General features: G+C 39.6%; 1 protein-coding gene across 5 annotated transcripts in view; it reads left to right on the forward strand.

The window, feature by feature from the left end:
- Positions 1-22,752, forward strand: part of Chrm3 (cholinergic receptor muscarinic 3) — a 485,994-nt gene that overhangs the window by 453,761 nt on the left and 9,481 nt on the right. The gene's annotated exons all lie outside the window — the stretch shown is intronic.

Here is a 22,752-nt window from a genome sequence, read left to right on the forward strand (position 1 = left end):
AAAGTATTTCTACCCACCTCTAATCTTGTAAATTTTTTGTTTTTTCTTTAATTTGTTGATTTTTTTAGCATTATTGAAAGTGTATGTCTCTTATTAAAATGTTTCTAATGTAAATTTAAAAGCACACTGACCTAGCGTTCTAATGGAAATACATTTACCTTATTTTTTAAAAAAGAAACCCCACCAACAAACACCCACAAAGATTAGCACCTGTTTGATAAAAATTCTCTTCTCCAGAGCGCAGCCACACTTGTCTGCTCTCCATTTTGCTGACTTAGTGGGTTGTATGGTGACCCTCTCCATAAAAAAGATATACCCACTTTCTAACTCCAAACTTTCTTTGGAAAAGGAGATTTTGCAGATATAATTAAGTGAAGGAGCTTGAGATGAAATCATCCCGGATTATCTATTTGGGCCCGAAACCCAGGGACAAGTGTCCTTATCAGAAACACAGGGCAGAGAGAGGAGGAGGAGGCAGTGTGCCCAGGAGGCAGTGATTGGATGGATATAGTCACACACTGCTAAAACTCAGAAGAACCAAGGAATGGATTCTCTCTGAGAGTTTGTGGAGGGAGTATGGCCCTGGAGACACCTTGATCTTGAACTTTTGGTTGCCAGAAGAACTATGACAGAATAAATTCATGTTGTTTTAAAGCTACCAGGTTGGAATCATTTGTTACAGCAACCACAGGAAACAAATACACCAACAAGTGAAGATGGTGCTGCTTAGTCTCCTGAACAGACCTTTTGTTAAGGCTGATTTGATTCATCTTTCTTACGCAAATTGATGATGAAGAGTAAAAAAAGAGATCACCACAGGCATCTTGAAATGTACTATGTTCTTTCAGTTACTCTACTCTGCTACATGTACACGCGGATTAAACCCCACACTTATATGGTGCTAACTAATAGAGTTAAAATGTTAAATCTTCCTAAAGAAACTTGGTTTGATGTTTTAAAAATAACTCTCCAAACCTCAGGATGCCAAATTTATAAGAAAGTTGTGCAGTGAATTCTTCTTAAATGGCTGATAGGAAACAAGCACAATATGCTTATTTGGGAGATGTTTTGGGGGCATAAGACATGTGCATGCTACTGTTCTTGCTTCCTTTGTACAGTTGAAGACACAACACTCTGCCTATCTAGACTCTGCTTTATAAGAACTGTAGTTGGGGAAGCAACCAGGAAGAAGGTCTGAAGATAATTTTTGGACCTCTAAGATGCTCAATATATGACTGCATCTTGATTCAAGTAGACACTTGATGGTCATCTAGGACAGTGGTGCTCAAACTTTTGCACACATCAGAATCACCTGAAAGGCTTTTGAATGCACAGATTACTGAGCTCCAGCCTCAGAATTTCAAAGATAGAAGGTCTGGAGTGAAGTCCCAAACTTTGGACGTCTAAAGAGTAACGAACTGATGCTAACTGATGCTTAGAGAATCACAGGTCTAGGAAACTCGTAACAGTCAAGTATATACCATCTAACTGAATCGGCTGGCCTGTGGGTGGTTGTGTGAGATCATTCTTGTACCCTGAGAACATCACTGCATGTTTCTGTGCTAAAGCCCACTGTAAATTTTTAGCAATAGATAAATGTATTTGGTGACAACTTTGTTACCAAACAGTGATGCTCTTTGATACATATCCAGCAACATATTTTTTAATCAGAGGGCACATCTGCTTGGTGCTCCCAATGTACAGTAACTAAGCCATTCATTCTCCCTAAATTTGGCACCTGACATGGCTTTTCCGGAAAGGTCCTATGGGGAGTCTCTAGCTCCCTAATAGGCCATTCTAATAGAGTGGAAAGTGACCCTACACTTAAGAGAAAACTGATCCACATGCACAGGATTAACATTTTTCCTGGGTCATTGTCCTGTCAAGTGGTTCTCAAGGTCATTTGCTCTCTCAAGTGGCAGTGTTTTCTCATTGATGGGGAATGCTAATGAAAATACTCTCAAAACCATTTTTACAAGTAAATGTTCTTGTAGCTATTTCTAAGTGATCAACCAAGTTTTGTTAAAATATTAAGTGCTACATAAACTGTTTCCTTAATCTCTTATAAATGGATTATTTCAAGCCAGTCTAAGTCACATGGTGGTGACATTTTTGAGAAAATGATTCCTGACCCTTGTTGAGGCAGGGTGTGATCCTTGAATTTCATTCTCTCCTAGACTTTGCTGTGATGAGAGAGCAAAGTGTGGGGCCACAGTTGTAGGCAGCCATGGATGGCCAGTGGAGGAAGAGACCCCTTGAGAAGAGATAAGTGCTAAGACCATAATATTATTTTTGGGTATGTGCCCTTAGGGTTTCCAGCCCTGATGGATATATATTCTAATTTAAAATACCACAGAGAAGAAAAAAAATAGATGTTTCCATGGAGATATCTTCTCAAGGCCAGCTCTTCTGTCTCATTATCATATCTTATTTAAATATTTCCTGGAATCAGTTTAATCCTTCAATGCATCTTTTATCTTCAGTGGCCATGGATAGCATAACATCTGGTCAGAGGTCTTCTTTAAATAAATAGTATAATTGCAGGCAAGTCCATCGATTTCCATATGTCTGTTTATGCTTATGATAGTTGCAAATCTAATATGTGAAAATTTCATTAGCAATCATTTGCAGATCTCTAATTAAGAATTTTAAGTTGGCTGAACCTAACATTCCTTCAAGAATTGTGGTAGACACCTTCCTGCAGCTGGATCTGGCACATTTGTCATGACGTATGTTAATTGTGGTCCAGCTGGTTCTCAGTGAGAGTAACTAGACTTTCTGTGAGATACCTTGTTCCAGAAACATAGAAAGCAACCTCCCAGAAGCATCCCTTTAACATATGATCTTAACAAAATGAGCTCTTTGTTATCCTTTGTCCTGCTCAAAAAAACTAACGCCCTTCCCCCAAATGTGAGGTTTACTTGTTGTCCTGAATTGTCCCTTTGTCCCATTCAACAACTGTTGTGTGGCACAGTTCCCTGATGTTCCCCATGTTTACATATGAGCCCTTCTTACCTCACACTGTGTACTGGAACCACGTTGGCTGCAAAAGGAATCCACTCTTCTTTCATCTCCTTTCTTCAATGATGATTTGATGGCATACAGTGGAAACACAAGGGTCCACAAACAATTTTAAAAACTAAACCTTCGAAACCTAATTCATTGGAATGCATTGCTTCTGGCCAAGTTGAATTCCCTTCCTCAGAGCATCACAATTTCCAGTTTGTTTGTTGAGATGTGGCCTTTTTTCGAAGAATTTCATTACCTCTACTTTATGAATACATGTATCTTTAGTTTCTTAGTTATATACAGAATTATTTAAACTTCCACTTTCTCAACCATAACTACATCACCTAGATTTGTATTGAAATCGGAAGTAGAATCACATGTGAAGCTAATAAAACTAAAATTTCAAGAAGCAGAGCAAAGTGATGCCATTTTGTATGCTTAATTTTCACTTTCATAAAAGGGCAGTCAGCAAAATTATATAAGCTTCAGTCTCCTCAAAGTCTGTATCTGCCCCTGATGGGAATATTCTGAAATATAAACTTGAATAAAAGCCTTTTCTTTCAGAGCCTGTTTTTATACCTGAAATGGCTATTTTAGAAGGGAATGCTGATGGTCACTGGATACAAGTGCATTCTGACACCAACACTCATGTCAGTAAGAATGACAATGAAAAATACACTGGGTGAGGCAGAATCACATAGCATTCTATCAGTTCTGATGCAACTGTCAACATCTTCACCAAGGAAACGAGTAATGTGTTAATCAGCTGCCCTGAACAATAAAGTCTCATCCATAGCTTCCCATACCCAGACCTGCAGATTTGCTAAGGTCAAGTAAAGGAATCCAAGGATGCTATATTGCTTCCTCCATCAGTTAAAGCCTGCTCAAAGGACTCAGTTCATCTCAGTCTGAGCTCCAGCCTCCTGGGGACTGTACAAGCAGCTCAGCCAGGACTGTGAGCAGGTCCATGTACTTGCTCATCAGTGCTTCAGCCTGTCTGCCCTGGACTGCTATGCTGTGCTGGGATGGCCTGAGCCTGAATCTATGCCCCACCAGGAACTTAACCAATTTAAATGCCAGGCTCTCCAGAGAGCATGGAGCACAATCACCACAATGATGGGGGGAATGCTTACCTCCAGGAGTTTAAATTTTAGTTCAGGAAAGGCCTTTTGTCTTCAGTTTTCTCATGGCTCATTTTCTGGTTCAGAGGAAAGAGGAGTCAAATCTGTAGGGATTCTAGAACTGGCAATGTATGGAGGTAACAATAATCACATGGTTAATGGCGATTACAAGGAGCCTTCACTGTTCCATAGGTGAAAAAGGTATTTTAGCTATGAGCTTTAGAGTCTGACATTCACCATCCATATCCCACCACAGCTACTTATTTAGTTGAATGTGCCAGGGGCAAGTTCCTTCTTAACTCTTCTGAGCCTCAGTTTCCTCATACATAAAATGCTGAGAACACTATCTGCCTTACAGTTAGTAAAAAGGTTTAATTTAGTGACTATAGATATCATAGTCGATACTCATTACATGGTGGGCATTGCCAGTTATAGAGTTGGTCAACCATGGGTTAATATTGTACACCCTGAAATATAACAATATGCAGAGCACCCTGCATGGTACATGGCATCTCAAATACAGTATAATGACATGTTGAATCTTCCATTGGCGTCATGAAGACTCTAAGTTCTGAAAATATGGCAATTGGCAATTATAGGAAGAATTCCATCCAAAAAGATTGGCCACTCCTTTGCAGTATATTAACTCTACGATTATTTGATGAATATTAGCAGTAAGATATACTGTAGTTAAAAGTATTTGTTATAAAGGAGATTTTATTTCATGTTTTATGTAGAGTATCCTAGGAAAGAGAAAGACAAGCTCTAGAAGGTGAAGGCATTCTGCCCAGGTAACTTAGGCGGGCCTGGCTCCAGACTATCCACTTGCTGCCAGTGTACATACTGTATATGCCCATTGCTTGCCTCAGGGAGGACAGAGGTGGGTGGAGAGAAATCATCAGACTTATCAGGGCAAAGACCTGTGCCAAGATCCCTGTGCATAGCCCAAGAGGTCCACAATTTGATGGGGACTTCTAAAAATAATTCCAGGCACCAAATCTCAACATTCAACTTGCAGTTATTGTTGTTTGTTTTTATTTGTAAACCTCAGAGTAATTTCTTCTTTCTCTGTCTGAATAAATCTACTTGTATTGATTTTAAACGTTGAGTGTTTAATTTTTCGATCATATTCGCCTCATGTTTCAGAGTCAAGATTCATGCTGTTTTGTTTGACTGGCTCAATTTTATTCCTTTGTTGCTTTGTTTTTAATCCCATAGAGCCAGAATTCACAGTGATATGAGCTCTAGTTTCCATTTACTTTCAGGAAATTCAAAACAAGAGATCATTGTTTTCTAATGTTTAATTGTCCAGACTGAGCCAAAATATACATTTTATTATTATTTTATTCTGATTCTCACAGTTTCTGTACTGTTTCATTTTCACAGGTAGTATTTGCAATAAAATAGTCATTGTTTATACTTGTATAACCAATTTAAGGAATTTAATTTACATTTTATATTTTAATCAAAATCTGCAAATGCCCTTGGAATTTGCTATTTTGGGAAAAGAATTGTTTAAGCTCCTAATGCATAGTATGTTTCATCAGAATCCTTTTGATGTATTCACTTATTTGATTTTTCTATTCAGTTGTGTGATGGGGGCCAGATAGTTGATAACTATCCTATAAACACCAGCACGCTAAGACACAGAGCTTTAACTCTTCCTAACATTTACAGAACTACTGAAGGGAAACCAGCTCTTTTATTTTGGAAGAATCCTAGAGACCTGTGTTGGCCTCACTGATGCTGAGCTCTGCCACATTTTATTAAGAGTCTTTAAGGGGACAGGGATTTAGCTCAGTGGTTCCACTGCCTGCCTCAAAAGTACAAGGTCCCGAGTTCAATCCCCAATACCTACAAAACAAAACAAAAAGAATTACTTATTAAGAGTCTTCAACAAGCACAGTGTCTCGTGCATTCTCTTGCTCTGGAAATTCTGTTTGAGCCAAGGACATAAAGTGCCAACTACCGGATCCTGGACAGTCCCTTTTTATGCTCTGGGGTTCCTTTTAAAGCATGCATGACAAAGATTTATTTACACTGAATGAGAATAATGTCCATAATATGCTGTCAAATGAAAAATTGAAAAAGACAAGCTAGAAAACATAATGCAGATGAGTGATTGGGTGCAAAATGTTAGGGTGTTCAGCTTGATTCAACTCACAGTACTGGGGTGAGGCTTCAGTGACTTAATACGTGCAAACACAAAGAACAGTGCCTGGCACATAGTAAATGCTTAAAAATATACATATATAATTTTGCAGAAGAACAAGTTTTGGAAGAACATACCCATTCATCTAACAAATATTTACTTATTGAGTAAACTGTAACTAGCAGTTATGGCTAGGGCATGGGAATGAGAGAAGCAAGGGCAAGAGGACCAACTTTCTGCTTTATAAACTTGGGTATTATTTGAAATTTTTGCATGTTCATGACAAATCTTGCTAGGGTGAGGACAGGTATGGATTGTGGAGCCAGCCCACCAGGGGTATGTGTTGCATTCGGATTTGCAGTGAGCTTGTGGCTTGGGATAAGTCTTTTAGTCAATGGTGCATCAATTTCTTTAGGATGCAAGTGGAAACCCTAACAATTCCTGTGGTTACTGTCAGGATTAAATGAGCCAATCTTTGCATGTCATCTAGAAAACCACCTGACTCCTTGAAGGACAGCGCTATTGGTGGCAATAGTAGAGGAAATCATGGGGTCAAACCTCAATGTTCTAGGGTCACCATGATGTTTGTCTTTAAAACATGAAAAAGAACTTAGAAAGTCTGCCCCTAAAGGGCAATAGAAATCCAAATAAAATTGCGGTATCTTGTTTTCATTTCCATGGTTTCCTATCCTTCTCATAATAACTTTTAATCTCTTAGCCGTGTAGAAAATTCCTTGATGAATATCCTGTCCAGTTTTTCCTATTCCTGCTGGGGTTTTTCCACCTTGTTTTCAATCTCCTTCTCCCCCTCCTCCATTTGTCCCTCTTCTTCTTCATAGAATTTATTTAGATTGAGAAGGTTTTATGCTTTTACGTTGTTGACGAGAAAAGCTTGTTTTAATTAGTGCATGTTTGTATTACAGAATAGTGATGTTTGTTCAGGGGAATTGGTATATCCATGTGATATGGGTTGCTCATTTTCAATCCTTTTACTTTCCCTTCTTCCTCTTTCCCCTTATTCCCTTCTGTATCTCCAAGAATCTATCTTCTAGCTTCCCATCATCTTGCCTTTATTTTTATCATTTATTTATTTATATTTTAGGTTTCTCATATGAGAGAAAGCATGTGATATTTAACTTTCTGAGTTTGGCTTATTTTGCTTAGTACGATGGTCTCAATTTCCATCCATTTTCCTGCAAATGACATGATTTTACTCTTCTTTATGTCTGAATCATATTCCATTTTGTATATATACTACATTTTATTTATCCATACACATTTGATGGCCATCTAGGCTGTTTCCACAGATATTGTGATATTGTGAGCTGTGCTGCTATAAAGATGGGTATGCATACATCGCTATAGCACAATGTCATTAATCCTTTCAGAAATATACCCAGAAGAGATATAGCTGGTCAAATGGAATTTATATTTTTAGCTCTTTGAGGAATTTTCATACTGATTTCCATAGTGATTATACCAGTTTATATTTCTACCAGCATTGTAGAAATTTTCCATTTCCCCACATCCTCACCAGAATTTGTTGGGGTTTTTTTTTTGTTTTGATGCTACGTAGCCATTCTAACTGGAGTAAGATGGAATCTCAGAGTTGTTTTGACTTACATTTCCCTAATGGCTAAAGATGTTGAACATTTCTTCATGTACTTATTTGAACTTCTTTGAGAAATGTATATTCAGTTTATTTGCCATTTATTTAAATGGGTCATTTGATTGGCGGGGGTTTTTGTATTCTTTATATGTTTTAGACATTAGTCCTCTGTTTTAAAAGTAGCTAGCAAAAACTTTCTCTTTCTGTAGGTTCTATTTTCACCCTGTTGAGTGGTTCCTTTGTGGAACCACACTGGTTTTTTTGTTTTTTGGGGGGTTGGTTTTTTTTTTGTTTTTTGCCTGTTTGCTTCTGTAAGAAAAATGGAATATTATTAGTAAACTATATGCATCAAATATTGATCCTCTACACACTTTATCTGCTGATGAGCCACTTTATTTCAGTCATAGGGACTCTAAGACAGATTTGGAAGCAACCATGCAGTATTGCTGTTCTTAATTTTCTCATGTGAACTTTGAGAGTCCCCAGAGATTTGATAACTGAGTTCAAGTCTTACGGCTTGTAAGTGGTGAAGCAGGACTCAACCCAGGCTCTTGAACATCTTGCATGACCCTCCTTCCATCCCCCAGTGCCTGCAGGTTTATAAGTGTAAAATCTGTGCCCTTCACAGTGAAGTCAGGGGCAGCAAAGAACAACTGCAAAATCACTTTATGCTTAGTGCTGCTTGGTTGTCCCAGGGACCTCTGGCTGCATTGAGTCTATCACCAGAGGAGATACCGCATTGGAAAAGACAGTGGGTTTGCTCAAGAGCTTTCTCTCTGCAGCAGTCCCAACCCCCATCCTGTTAGGTAGGGATGCTCCTCTCTCCTGGTTGGACCTCCTTCCTGCCCTGAGACATGGAGTCTACCAAATTCTTTCTTCCCCTGGGTTGGTCCCTCCAAATGCCACCATGGTTTTGAGAACACAGCCTCCTTGGTATACCAGCTTTCCATGTGCTACCTCTGAGCCCTTGGCCCCTGGCTCCCAGCCACTGCAAGTTACTGCCCTTCACCCTGTTTCTACTCATGCCTTCCTGAGCCCTTCCATTGTGGGTCTTCTGGACAAAGTTTAACAACCTCACTCTAAGTAAGAACAGATAATGGGCAACAGTTCTGGGTCTGCTGTCTGAAAGAAATTGTGCTTCATCTCTGAGTAAAATGTTGGGTAGGAGAAGATGGAGCCTTCCCTACTGTGGTGGGTTGGGGTTGGGGGAACTCACTGAAACTCTTTGTGCTCTAATAGGAACATGTGTGGGACACACTGGAAGCACTGGAGAGTGAACTTTGCACATGCTCCTCCCTCAATTTGGAATGCTATGCTCTCCCTTTTCTTCCTGGCCCACCTGGTGTCTTATTCCTGAAGAGTTATACAATATCCTTTTCTCTTCTCCCTCCCCACCAACTCTTGCAGAGCTGATTATCCACCTTTCTGTTGCAATTATTTTATTTAATTAATAGTGACACCAACAAATGGTTCCTTGAGAATAAGAACCATGTCCCCAGTCTAAGGCCTGCAGGAAGTGTTCAATCATATCTACTATCTGAAATAAGGGCTAGAGTGTTGGCTACATAAATATGCAATACATCCTGTGGAGACCATGAAGACTAGTGCCCAGAGAAGTTAAGTGAGAGCTGGTTCTTGAAGAGACTTAGAGTTTTCCCCATTAATCAATATCAGGAAATTTCCTGGGAAACAAAGTGCAACATTTTTCTGAACCTCTATTATATCTTTGTGCCAAGGTTTCTCAGCCTCAGCTTTAGTGATATCTTGGGCCAGATGTTTTTGTGGGGAGCTATCCTGGACATTCAAGGATGTCTAGCAGCATCCCTAACATCTACCCACCAGATACCAAGAATGCATTCTCTCCATGCTGTGGCAAGAGAAATACTAGATCCAGATATTGCCAAGTATTCCCAGAGGCTGAGAACCACCACTTTACATCCAAAAACAGTTAACTCTTGTTGGGCATGGAAAAGGCATTCTATAAAATCAACCAATCAGAGAAAATTATTAAATTGATCATACCATTTTTAAGAAAGTACAGTACTATGGGTCAGGCAGGCTGTACTGGGTGCTTTCTGTAAATTCTGCCTAATCCTCAAGTATTGTAATCCCCACTTTATAGATGAGGATACAGGATCAGAGTGCTTGGTGATGTGCCCATGTGTGGACCCGGGTATGTTTCCTGATTCTAATTTGCTGTGGCAGGGCTGGCAGCACTGCTTGGTGCTTGCCGCCCACACTGCTTCTACTTTCTTTGCAAATTTACAGTTGCATATACATGTATGAATTGGGGCGTGCAAATAGGCTGAAGTTGGAAAGAAAATAAGATGTGTGGAACATGTCCAGATATAAAAATAAATATTCTGATAAATGTGGACCTTGAAAATAATCCTAATAAGTCTAAGAAATTAATTACAAAAACATAAATATTAGGCCAAAAGAACTTTCTTCTACTTTCAGTACATAAAAGCTTACATATCAGAAATATTTAATCTTCACTGGGCAATTTTTAAGCAAAATTATTTTCACAAGTGTATTAGCCCAACTGATGTTTTCAAAGCATTGTTCTTTATCTTGCATTGCAAAAGCACAATAGTGAAAGTAAATAATAAATATATCTTCAGAATGTTGAAAATAATAAGTATCTTACATTGTGAAGGTTTTTGCAAATAGAATCCAGCCACATGCTTTCCTTCTCCACTTAGAAGATGGTAACTTTAGGGTTGGTGATGGGGCTCTCTTTGAGTAAAGGAGTCTTACTGACACTTAAAAAGAACCACTCATTTTGCTTTTTTTTACTTCATGCCATTTCTCTACAAATTCTAATATCAAAAGGTGTTAAGCCTGGAAAGTGCTAATGCAGAAAATCATTAGTCCAATTTAAATTTTTGTTTTTGAGGTAAAACCATGTCCTTTCAGCAGCAAGTACCACACATAAGCAGTACTAATGCAAGACCTTTTGCAACCATTTTAACATTTCTGTTGTCAAATCAAATAAAAATTTATGAAAGGCAGTAACCAGGGAGGCAGCATGATACATCAGTTCTTTTAAAACAGGCTTTCTCTTTTTTTAAATGGAATTTTATTCCACTTTAAGCATTCGGAAATGTTTTGTTCACAATAAGAGCAATTGCACCATATTAGGTAACATCATTTCTCCTTGAAGCCTGAAACGAATACCAAGAGCTAAGTTCACAAATTTGATTCCCTTTAAAGACACGTTTGATTGCAAAGCTCTATAGACCCTGTGTGATATCCTCCACGGACTGCATGACTGAGCTAAACTGAAGTTCCCGGTACCTGCTTGGGGAACAGCTGCTGGCTGCTTTGGCTCCTCCTAGCACAGAGGTGGTTCTTCAAGTCTGCTTCGCCACCTAGTGACCAGATTTGGTATTTCCACTAGCCAGACCATGATCTTGTTGGGAAGTCGTTTTAGCTGTCAAATGCTGTAATGAAATGTGACAGAAAAAAGATACTCTTGTCAGAGACTGAAAACAAGCCCTGACAAATTATTCATACAGGATTCCAAATGGAGAAAAAACACTAAGTAGTTAGTCTTTAAAAAAAAAACTGGTTGCAAACTGCAAAGATTTTTATTTTTCCCCTAAAATAAAAATTAATATTAGCAGAATTAGTTTAGACTTCTAATGGAACACAAGTAATTTACACGTTTTTCACAGTTTAACAGGTTTAAAATTTAGAGCCGGATCCTTTTTCCAGAATAGTTACTGCCAGTGTGGCTTCGACTCTAAGCCTGAGAGGAACTCAAGTACGTTTGTCTCCTTGGAATTCTGCCGCCTCACATTTATGTTGGCCTTTTCAGACTCTTTCCCACTATTTTCACATTGGATTTCCATAAACTTTTCGATTTTGAAATGTTATCTGTTTTACAGAGGTGTAACACCAGAATACTTGTATTTCATAACTATTTCCAGTAACTATCCTTTACTTTGCTCTAAATTCAGTATGCCTAAATGATTTCTTTTTTCACATTTTCTATTTCTTCTTTTCTTGTTTGCCTACAGCCTTGTGTGTGCTAGGCAAGTACTCTACTGCTGATCTACATCCCCAGCCGCAAACTCCTCCTTTAAATATTAATAAATTTTTTTCAAATGTCCACTGCAGTTGTTTTCAAACACTGCTGACCATAAAATATATTGTATGTTCATCATGATTCTATGCATAAATATACCTGTGTGTAAATAAAAGAAAAATTTAGTGGGACAATATATATTGTCATTAAGCAGTAGATATTCTGATCTGTCCCATTTGATTCATTTCTTTTTCTAAAATTGCCATATTGACTTTCACATTTTAAACTTAGTGGATCAATTCTGCATGTGCTCCAAAATGTAATGAAAGGAAATTGGTCAAAATGATCTGGAAAAAACACACTCAGAGATGAAATTAAGAACCATCCTTCATATTTGTGTGTGCACATACATATCATGTATATTCCCAGCAGTAACTAACCGACACAGAACCTCAGGGCCCTCCTGTCTCCAAAGCACTCGATTTCCCACTGGCCAGTTCATGCTAAGTTTTGTGCTTCTTGCCTATGCCCTTGTGCCTGGGACACTTCAGTATGAAGGTCCTCAGTGTCTCATCAGCCTCCTGACAGGGAAGAAGTCTATTCTGGATCCCAAGAAGAATCAGACCCTGCCCTGTTCTGCTCCATCCTGCCCAACTTTGTACTCCTGTTCCTACTGTCTTCCTGGGACTCCTGTCTAGGACAACATAGGAAGTACTAAGGTCAGCAGGTTGATTGGGATGTGAATTCCCACCACCCATTTCTTCCTACAAGCTGGAAGGAAAGGCTTCTCTTGGGCTTCCCCACCAACATAGTTCAATGAGAATTGACTCTGAATGAAATCCTCTGACTCAAAATAATATACTAACTCCATAGAATATAGGCTGTGGAGTCAGGAAAAGGAAAGAGGATTAGGCTTAGAAATGAAATACTCTTTTCAGAAAAAGCACCCTACACTGAGGGATTTTTAGCCCACTTTAAGTATCATTTCGTTGGAGTCTCACCTAGGACCTCTGAGCCTTAGAAACGTATATGTTATGTCAATAGGTGGCTTTCACTCCTATTCAGTATTTTTAGACACTCTTTTTCAAAGTCCTTATGACCTGTTGACCACTTTTTCTGAATGTGATTTTGTGTACTGGTGAGACAGTTCAGTCGAACCTCCAGACAGTGAGGATACAATCGGTGAGGGGATTCTGGCTCAGAGGCACAGGCCCAGGGAGAAGATTCTAGAAAATGTGTCAGGTACAGGTCTCTGGATGAAGGTGGGGGTGAGTGGAAAGGATCCTGTTTTCTGGCCACATAGGAATACTGTTTAACCCACTAAAGTAGGATCCAGCCTTAACTGAATAGGAACCTACCTCACCTGGACTGTGGAGAGGGGACACAGCATATCCTGAAGAGGCATAGCAGGCCTCTTGAGCATTGCTCCCCTTGAGCACTGAAGGGAAGAAAGGCCCACTAGAGGACAGGGGAGAGAAATTCCATGACCCACAGGAGGACACTTTGGCTTCCTGATACAGACTCACACTGGACTCTGCAGTGAGCCTTCAACCTTTGACTGGATCCTTCAGATCTCCAGCAAACAGACAGTCCTTTTGCATTCTTCCACACCTGACACTACCAGTGGCCATTATAAGCCTACTTTGTAAATCTGTTCCTCTAGTGAACACTGACTTACTCAGATTTTGGTACTGGAAGTGGCTCTAGAGAAAAAGAATTTATGGATGAATTTCTTTAATGGTTTTAGTGATTACTGGAGTTGACTCTAATTTCATGAGACCTAAAACTGTCATGATCTCTCCTTCTGATAACTTCTCAAGTAGTGATAGTTCGTGATGTGAACTGTTTGAAGTAATATGCTGTGTGGATCCATTTGACTATCCTAATTTACCACTTAGAGATGCCAGGAATTTGAATATTTTTAGCAGAGTGGGAAATATAACAATTCTGGCTGCTTGCTCTTAGCATCTCTGGACAAACTAGTAAACAAATATCTTAAGCTCCAAGTATGCATAAAAAAATCTAAAGTCTTCTAAGTGCAAAGACAAATTAATAAAGGAAAATAAAGAACTCAAAAATTCAAATTCCCAGCTCCAGACACACATAAAGAATCTAAAAGTTTCTGGGCCAGGGATTTAGCTCAGTGGTGCTGCCACCTGCCTCACAAGTGCAAGGTCCCAACTTTCATCCCCAGGACCAAAAAAAAAAAAAAAAAGAATATAAAAGTTTCTAAGAGTGTCCTCAAAGAGAATCTTCTCTACTTTAGCTGCAGGGCTAAGATTTCAGAAACGCAAACACAAACCCTCATAATTCGATTGGCTGAAACACAGGGTAAGTTTTCCACTCAGCCTCCAGTGTATCTGAAGTATAAATGAAGGCACTGAGTGGGGGGTGGGGAACAGTGGAATCCTGTAGATTGGGATGGAGATGTTTGTGAAGATCCTGATGAGGCTGGGAATGTTGAGCCTCTAAATCCTCATGAGACTATTTTGCCAGAGAAAGAGATTTCCCCAACCACAGTGGCAGAGGCATCCCACCAACAACCCCTATGGGGTTGGCCTCTGCTCCTGTACCTGAGGAAACCCTATGTCTGCTGGACACTGACTCTAAACTAACGCTGATTCTGGGGAATCCAAAACATCATCATGGCCCTCCAGAAAGAGTAGGAGCCTATGGAAGTCAGGTAATCAATGGAGTTTTAGCAAAAGTCTGACTGACAGTGGGTCCACTAGGTCCCTGAATCCATCCTGTAGTTATTTCCCCAGTTCCAGAATGCACAATTGGGCTAGATATACTTAGTATTTGGCAGAATTCTTAAATTGGTTCTCTTACCTGTAGTGTGAGGGCTATTATAATTGGCAAGGTTAAATGGAAACCATTAGAGTTGCCTTTACCTGGGAAAATAGTAATCCAAAACCAATATCCCATCCTTGGAGGAACTCCAGAGATTGGTGCCACCATCAAGATCTTGAAAGATGCAGGGATGATGGTTTCCACCACATCTCCCATTTAATTCTCCTATTTGACCTGTACAGAAGATGGGTCTTGGAGAATTACAGTGGTTTACTGTAAACTCAATCAAGTGGTGATTCCAGCTGCAACTGCTGTACCAGATGTGGTTTCCTTGCTTGAGAAGATTAACATACCTGGTACCTGGTATGCAGCTATTGATTTGGCAAATGCCTTCTACTTCATACCTATACTAAGGCCCACCAGAAACAAATTGCCTTTAGCTGGCAAGGCCAGCCATATACCTTCACTGTCCTACCTCAGGATTATATTAACTCTCTAGACCCATGTCACAACTTAGTTCACAGTGATCTTGATTATCTTTCTCCTCCACAAAGTATCACACTACTCCATTACACTGATGATATTGTGCAGATGGAACCAAGTGAATAGGAGGTAGCAACCACTCTGGACTTGTTAGTAACAAGGCAACTACTCTCCCTTTGCAAAGCAGCTCCTGGCCTGCTACTGGGCCTTAGTGGAAACTGAATACTTGACCATGGGACACCAGGTTACCATGCAACCTGCACTGCCCATGATGAGCTGGGTATCATCTGATCCACCAAGTTATAAAGTTGGACGTGCACAGCAACAGCCCATCATTAAATATATATACATGATCAAGCCAGAGAGGGTCCAGAGGGTACAAGTAACTTACATGAAGAAGTTGCCTAAATGACCATGTTTCCTACTCTTGCTGTATTCCCTTTTGTCTCCCGGCAGTCACCTATGACCTCATGGAGTGTAACATATGGTCAGCTAACAGAGAAAAAGAAGACAAAGACTTGGTTTACAGATGGTTCTACATGTGATGCAGGCACCACTCACAAGTGGCAGCTGCAGCATTATAGTCACTTTCCAGAAAATCTCTCATGGACAGTGGTGAAGGGAAATCTTCACAGAAGGTTCTCAGGCAGTGCACCTTGTCATACATTTTACTTGCAAAAAAAAAAAATGACCAGATAGGCAACCATGTGCTGATACATGGGCTATAGCTAATGGCCTGGCCAGGTGGTCAGTGACTTGAAGGAACATGACTGAAAAAGTAGTGACAAAGATATTTGTGGAAGAGGTATATGGATACATCTCTCCATATGGGCTAACGATGTAAAGATATTTATATCCCATGTAAATGCTCACCAAAAAGTGGCCTCAGTAGAAGAGGACTTTAATAGTCAAGTTGGTAGGATGACCCATTCTGTGTATAGCAGTCAACCTTTATCTTCAGCCACCCATGTCATTGCCCAATGGGCTCATGAACAAACAGGCCATGGTGGCAGGGATGGAGGTTATATATGGGCTCAGGAATATGGATTCCCACTCACCAAGACTGATCTGGCTACAGCCACTGCTGAATGCCCAATATGCTAGCAGCAGAGACCAACAATGAGTCTCAATATGGCCCTATTCTCCAGGGCAATCAACCTGTGACCTGGTGGTAGGTTGATTGTATAGTACTGCTTCCATCATGAAAAATGCAATGCTTTGTTGCTACTGGCATAGACACTTATTTAGGTATGGATTTGCTTTCCTGCATGTGCTGCTTCTGCCAAAACCACCATCCATGGACTTACAGAATGCTTTATCCGGTGTCACGATATTCCACACAGCACTGCTTCTGAAGAAGGAACACATTCCACAGCCAAAGAAGTGAGGCAATGGGCACCTGCTCATGGACTACATTGGTTTACCATGTCCCCCAGCATCCAGAAACAGATGGATTGATATAAAGGTGGAATGACCTTTTGAAGATGTAGATGTAGCGCCAGCTGGGTGGAAATACCTTGCAGGGCTAGGTCAAGGTTCTTCAAAGGCTGCACTGTATACGCTTTGAATCAGCATCCACTTTATGGTACTGTGTCTCTGGTCACCAGGATTTATAAGGAGAGGAATCAGGGAGTGGAAGTGAGAATGGTACCACTCACCATTACCCCTAGTGACCCACTAGCAAAATTTCTGCTTCAAATTCCCATAACCTTATGCTCTGCTGGCCTACAAGTCTTAGTTCCAGAGTAGCAAAGGCTTGTACCAGGAAGCACAACAATGATTCCATTGAAATGGGAGCTAAGACTGCCCCCTTATCATTTTGGGCTCCTCGTGGCTCTGAGTAAACAAGCTACGAAGGGAGTTAGGGTGTGGGCAGGGGTAACTGACTCAGATTATCAAGGAGAAATTAAACTATTACTTCACAATGCAGAAAGGAAGAATGTACTTGAAGTGCAGGAGATCCTTTAGAGCTCCTCCTAGTATTACCATCCCTTGTTATTAAAGTCAGTGGGAAACTACAACCCAATCCTGGCAGGATGGCAAATGGCCTAGAACCTTCAGGAATGAAGATATGGGTTGCCCCACCAGGAAAAGAATCAAGACCTACTGAGGTGCTTGCTGAAGGCCAAGGGAATACAGATGAGTACTAGAAGAAGGTAATTATAAATATCAGTTATGACCCTGTAATCAGATACAAAAATGAGGATTGTAATTGTGCTCTCCTGTTTTGTTAATATGCTTCTTTTGTAACATGATGTTGATAGAGTTAATACTGGTTCTTAAGTATTGTTAAACCTATGTTACAATGTTTAAATTATGAAATGCTAGGAAAAAGCATCACCCAAAGAAAAATGTGCCTTCTATTCTGGGGAGGGAATTAGTGTATTTCTGTTTCTACATAGGATAGTTGTACTATTTTAGGAGTAATTATGAACTTTTCTTTGTTCCTAGAGACTAAGTATGGTTTAATACATTCCCACCAGCTTGAACCACTGGTGGTACATGCATGACTGTCCCACTGGGCAGCTTGTACCACTAGTGTTACAAGTGCTACAGTCATCCATGATATAATCGTGCATATGCCACTGGTGGTTCAAGTCACTCAGAATTGAGACATATGAATTACAAAGAATCAACAACTGAGATCTCATAAAAAAACTTTTAAACAGCAAGAGAAACCATCAATAGAGTGAAAAGACAACCCACAGTGTGGGAAAAAATTTATGCCAGCTGTTCCTCAGACAAAAGACTAATAGCTAAAATATATAAAGAACTCAAAAACTCAGACCTCCTAAATTTAAAGACCCAATCCAGTAATAGGCATCTGGAATGAATAGACACTTCTCAGATGAAAAAGTAGAGACAACAAGTAAATATATGAAAAAATGTTCAACATCACTGGTCATTCAAGAAATATGAATTAAAACAACACTGAGATTCCATCTCACTCCAGAAAGAATGGCTGCTATCAAGAAATCAACCAATAACAAATGCTGGAGGGGTGGTGGGGAAAAAGGAACCCTGCTCCACTATTTCTGGGAGTGCAACCACTGTGGAAATCAGTGTGGAGATACCTCACAGAACTCACACCAAAGGTTGCATTTGACCCAGCTATTTCCCTTCTTGGTATCTTCCCCAAAGAATTAAAAGCATCATACCACAGCGATATGTGCACACCCATGTTTATAGTGGCACAATTTTTAATAGCTAAATCTTGGAAGTAACCCAAATACCTATCAATCAATAAATGGACAAAGAAGATGGGGGGGGGGGGGTTATACAATGGAGTACTATTCTGTCATAAAGAAGGATGAGCTTGAGACATTTGTAGCTAAATGGATGCACCTTGAGACCATACTCTTAAGTGAAATAAATGGAACACATATGTTTAGATACGGCATTGTTTCTCTGGTGTGAGAAACTAAAAGTGAAAATAAGGACTAAAGTGTACAATAGACACTGGAAAATGAGAAGAAAATGTTTAAATGAGAAAAGGGACAAGGGAGGGTGAAAGGAAAGAAGGGACAAGAAAAAAGGGCAGAAAATCAAAGGAAAAAATGCAAACTTTTTTTACATAAGGGGGGAATGGGGAAAAAAGAAGAAGCAAGATTTATCATGTACTGGTACAAATTCCATATGGTGAATGTTATCCTTATGAATATCTAAAATATGCCAATAAATTGTTTTGCTAAAAAAATACAAATAAAATTACCACAAAAAAGTCTACATTTTTTCCCATTAAGTTTATTGGTACATTTTAGGTATACAATACAGTTACATTCATCACGGGGATCTTGTACCTTTACATGATGTATCTTGGTAAAAATGTCTACATCTAATATTAAAAAACAAGGACAGACATAGAAATTACAGCCCTGTCGTGAACATGTTAAGGAAACGTGTCGGTCCAAGTTGACAAGAGGTGGATTATGATCATTAACTGTGGTGTCAACTTGAGTAAGAAACACTCAGCTAATTGGCTTAGCATAGTTCTGGGTATATCTGAAGAACTGACTTCCTGAAGAGGAAAGAACCACCCCTGCAGCGGGTGGCACCGATCAGTAGGCTTGTGGCCTAGATGAAATACAAAGGGAAAGAAAAAAGAAGTCTTGCTTCTGTTTCTTCAGAGGAGCTGCAGTCTTTACATCACCTTTGGACATCCGTCCACAGACTTCCAGCACAGACGCTTTGGCTTCCTCATAAGCATGCTCGTGGGACTGACCCTGCAGTGAGCTCCAGGCTTTTGACTTTTGACTGAATCCTTCAGCTCTCCAGTGCACAGATGGCCCTTTTGCACTCTTCCACACATGCCTCTGCAGGCAGCCATTGTAAGAGCACCTGACTGGTACAAGACCCCATGCTGCATGACAAATAACAAACTTAGCAGTTTCCTTCTCAGGGTCTCCCAAACCTGAAATCAAGGGGCTGGTTGGCCTGGCTGAGTTCCCCTGGGGGCAGGAATACAGAAGAATCTACTTCCAAGGGCTTTTGACTTGGATTGTCTGCCCTCATGACTCAGCAGCTACCACCTCTGTCAGGACACCAGCCAGGAGGGCATGAAACACATACTTGTGAGCCTTGTATCACCAGTATTATCAGGCATTTTTTTCCTGTAACCCACTTAAAAGCTACACTAGGTGAAGGGCAAGAGTCCAACTCCTTTGTGGACATGAACACCATCTTCTTTCCCCTTTTTAAATCTCTTTCCACTTCCCCTGACTTCAGGAATGAATGATTTTTCTTCATCGCCCTCAATCCTAATCATCTTCCACAAAAACACCGTTGCTAATGTATGAATTGCAGGTGGCTTTCTATGCTTCTGGGATAATTTTAAATTCCTAAGTACATAAGCTATATTCTCTCTTTAGTATATAAGATGTATACTATTTTTGTATGTATTTCACAGTTTCCTAAATTATATCACATTATATTCATCAACCCCCAAATTGCTTTGTTACTCAATGTTATATTTTTAAACTTTCCAAGTTAATACTTATAAGTCAAGCTGATTACTTTTATCTTCTGCATTGTATTCGCTTTATATATTACATTTTAATTCATTCCAATATTGATAGTCTTTTAGATTTCCTAATTTTTACCATAACAACAAATGCTTCAGTGAACACTTTTGTGCACATCTTCTTTACATAAAATAATTTTAGAAGTAAAATTTGTTCTTTGGTGTACACTTTTTTAGTATTGATTAATATTGCCAAATCACTTTTTTTGCAGCATTTGCTGTCAATTTATTTAGAAAACGAATGGGGCAAGGAGAAATCCTTATTTACCTAGAGTTTAGCCCAGTATACCATGCCTTGACACTAAGTCTTAAGTGTTTGCACAGTTAAAGACTTTCATCTTTAACACCCTTATCTCTACGAAAATATTTCAAGTCTACTTTAAAAGCAAAATCTAAGTATGGATAGGTTTTTGTCTCCCTGGGCTTCCGCAGAAACAACCCAACTCTGAGAATGTGACAAGTTAGCACTGGGAAAAGGAAGGCTCATGTAATATTCTGGAGTATTAGCCTGCCACATCATAATGCTTCTCACCCTCCCTAGAAAGTAGGTGGTAGTTTGTAAGCCAAAAGTATGGTCTCAGCGTCATCAGGCAACTTCTGCACTTTCTGGGCCAACCCAGAACTCAAACCCTAATCAGCTGGGCTTCAAAGACCATGACTTTTCAAGTATGCTTTGCTGTCTTCTAATGAAATATTATTACTGATGATGAGTGTCCTGTTTATTGATAGGAGTGGTATTAATGTATCTCACTGAATCATAGCATCCGATGAGTGCCTGGAATTTCCTAGGCATTTCTCTCCTTCCAGCTTCACGTCATCAAATGTTTGGTAATGTGCTTCACTCATCATTTCCACTTCCCTTCCAAAAAAAATATCTTTATTTCCCTCAATGTCATGTTCACCAACCAAATTCATTTCTTTCTATATATCTGGTTATTAGAGGGAAACAGCTGTTGGCATCGAGAGTGCCATGGTTATTAACTTATTAACTGTTGTCCCTTGGGTTATGAGGAAGCAGGTGACTACTTTCGTGGTCATTATCTTCTACTGGTTCTTTTATAGCTTTAATTTATTTTCTCAGCTCATAACCTACATCCATTGCATGATAGACAAACTCTAAAACATTTTTAAAGATAGGAAAAAAATCTCTGAGCCTTTCAAGAAGGTATGAGATATTGAATTACTGTTGAATTATGAGGTTAATTATGGTGAATGGTAGACATATCAAAGAATACAAGTCAAAGGTCATGTCTGACAGTCTGTGATTCAAAGATTTTCTAATGATTAGTCAAGAAGCCCCTGGATTCCACTCAGAACCGAGCAGGCACTTAATGAACCATAGAGAAAGCTAGACTCACCTGTCGTTGACTTTCCTCTGTTCCACTGTCATTTATTTTCTATATTTCAACAATGCCTGATTAGACTGTAATACTGTAAATTTGGTGGTGCTCTACAGATTTATATAAAGAAATGGGCTTTAAAAAAAAGAATTTACCTTTGGGCTGATTTCTAAAATTCTTGTGTTCTTCAATAACGTTGGCCAACTGAACAAATTCAGTTGCCATTGAATTTGTAAAAACATTATGTGTCTAGTCACAGGGAGCAATTTAATATTGTTTAAATAACTTGATGCTTTTTAAAATATTTTATTCATGTCCTGTCTCTCAAGGGTATAGCTCACAGAGGGCAGAGGCTGTGACTTATTGAATTCCACAGCATGGAACACAACATCCTAAAGGTACCATAGTGGTGGTTCAGGAAGCGTGTTATACTGATAATGACAAAATATGTCAATTGGAAGTCTTAATCACAGATGACAGAAACCCACCTCAGCTAGCCCAGGCAGCAAAGGCAATTTATCCATGCACATAAGTTACAAAATCAAGAAGGCTGTTGTGTGGGTTTAGAAATAGCTAACTCCAGTTTTCAAAGGACTCCTCATCATGATGTCCCTGTTTTCCACATTTCCCTCCCATCTTTCTCCTTCCCTGATTTCTTTCCTCTGTATTTTCTAGTTTCTCGGGTTTTCCATGCAGTCACCAATTGGGGGACCAGCACCCAGAAGCCCCAGATATGAGAGAATTTCTTTCTCTCCAGCATCCATACCAGTTCCTGAGTTTGACCTTCCCTGTTTGGGTCAGCTTCCAGTCATTACTGTGGTTAGGACTCAGAACCAAGTAATGAATGCCTGTTCCAAAATGTGTGCTACAGGTTATTTCCAAAAGAACAACTGAAAGAATGACAAATAACAGACATCCATTATGACATCCATTGACAAGAATAAAAGATGAAAGAAGACAGATGTATAAAGCACTGGGGTTATTGATAATAAAATCAGCATGTCCTCAGACATGGGAATGTATTCAGTTCCCCATGGGATGTGAGAGCAGAGACTTGGAAAGTATTTAAATAGCTGAGAGTTTTTAAATGTATTATAGATATCTATGTAAGATTCAGAAGACCCCAGGCAGGGTGGCAAGAGGAGGTCTGTAAAAAGGGCTTTAAGGCAACCTTAGCAGAGAAGAAGGAAAT

Source organism: Heterocephalus glaber, unplaced genomic scaffold (genome assembly GCF_053883595.1).
Source record: "Heterocephalus glaber isolate CG9 unplaced genomic scaffold, H.glaber_assembly_v1.0 deba00001472, whole genome shotgun sequence".
NCBI classification, from domain to species: Eukaryota; Metazoa; Chordata; class Mammalia; order Rodentia; family Bathyergidae; genus Heterocephalus; species Heterocephalus glaber.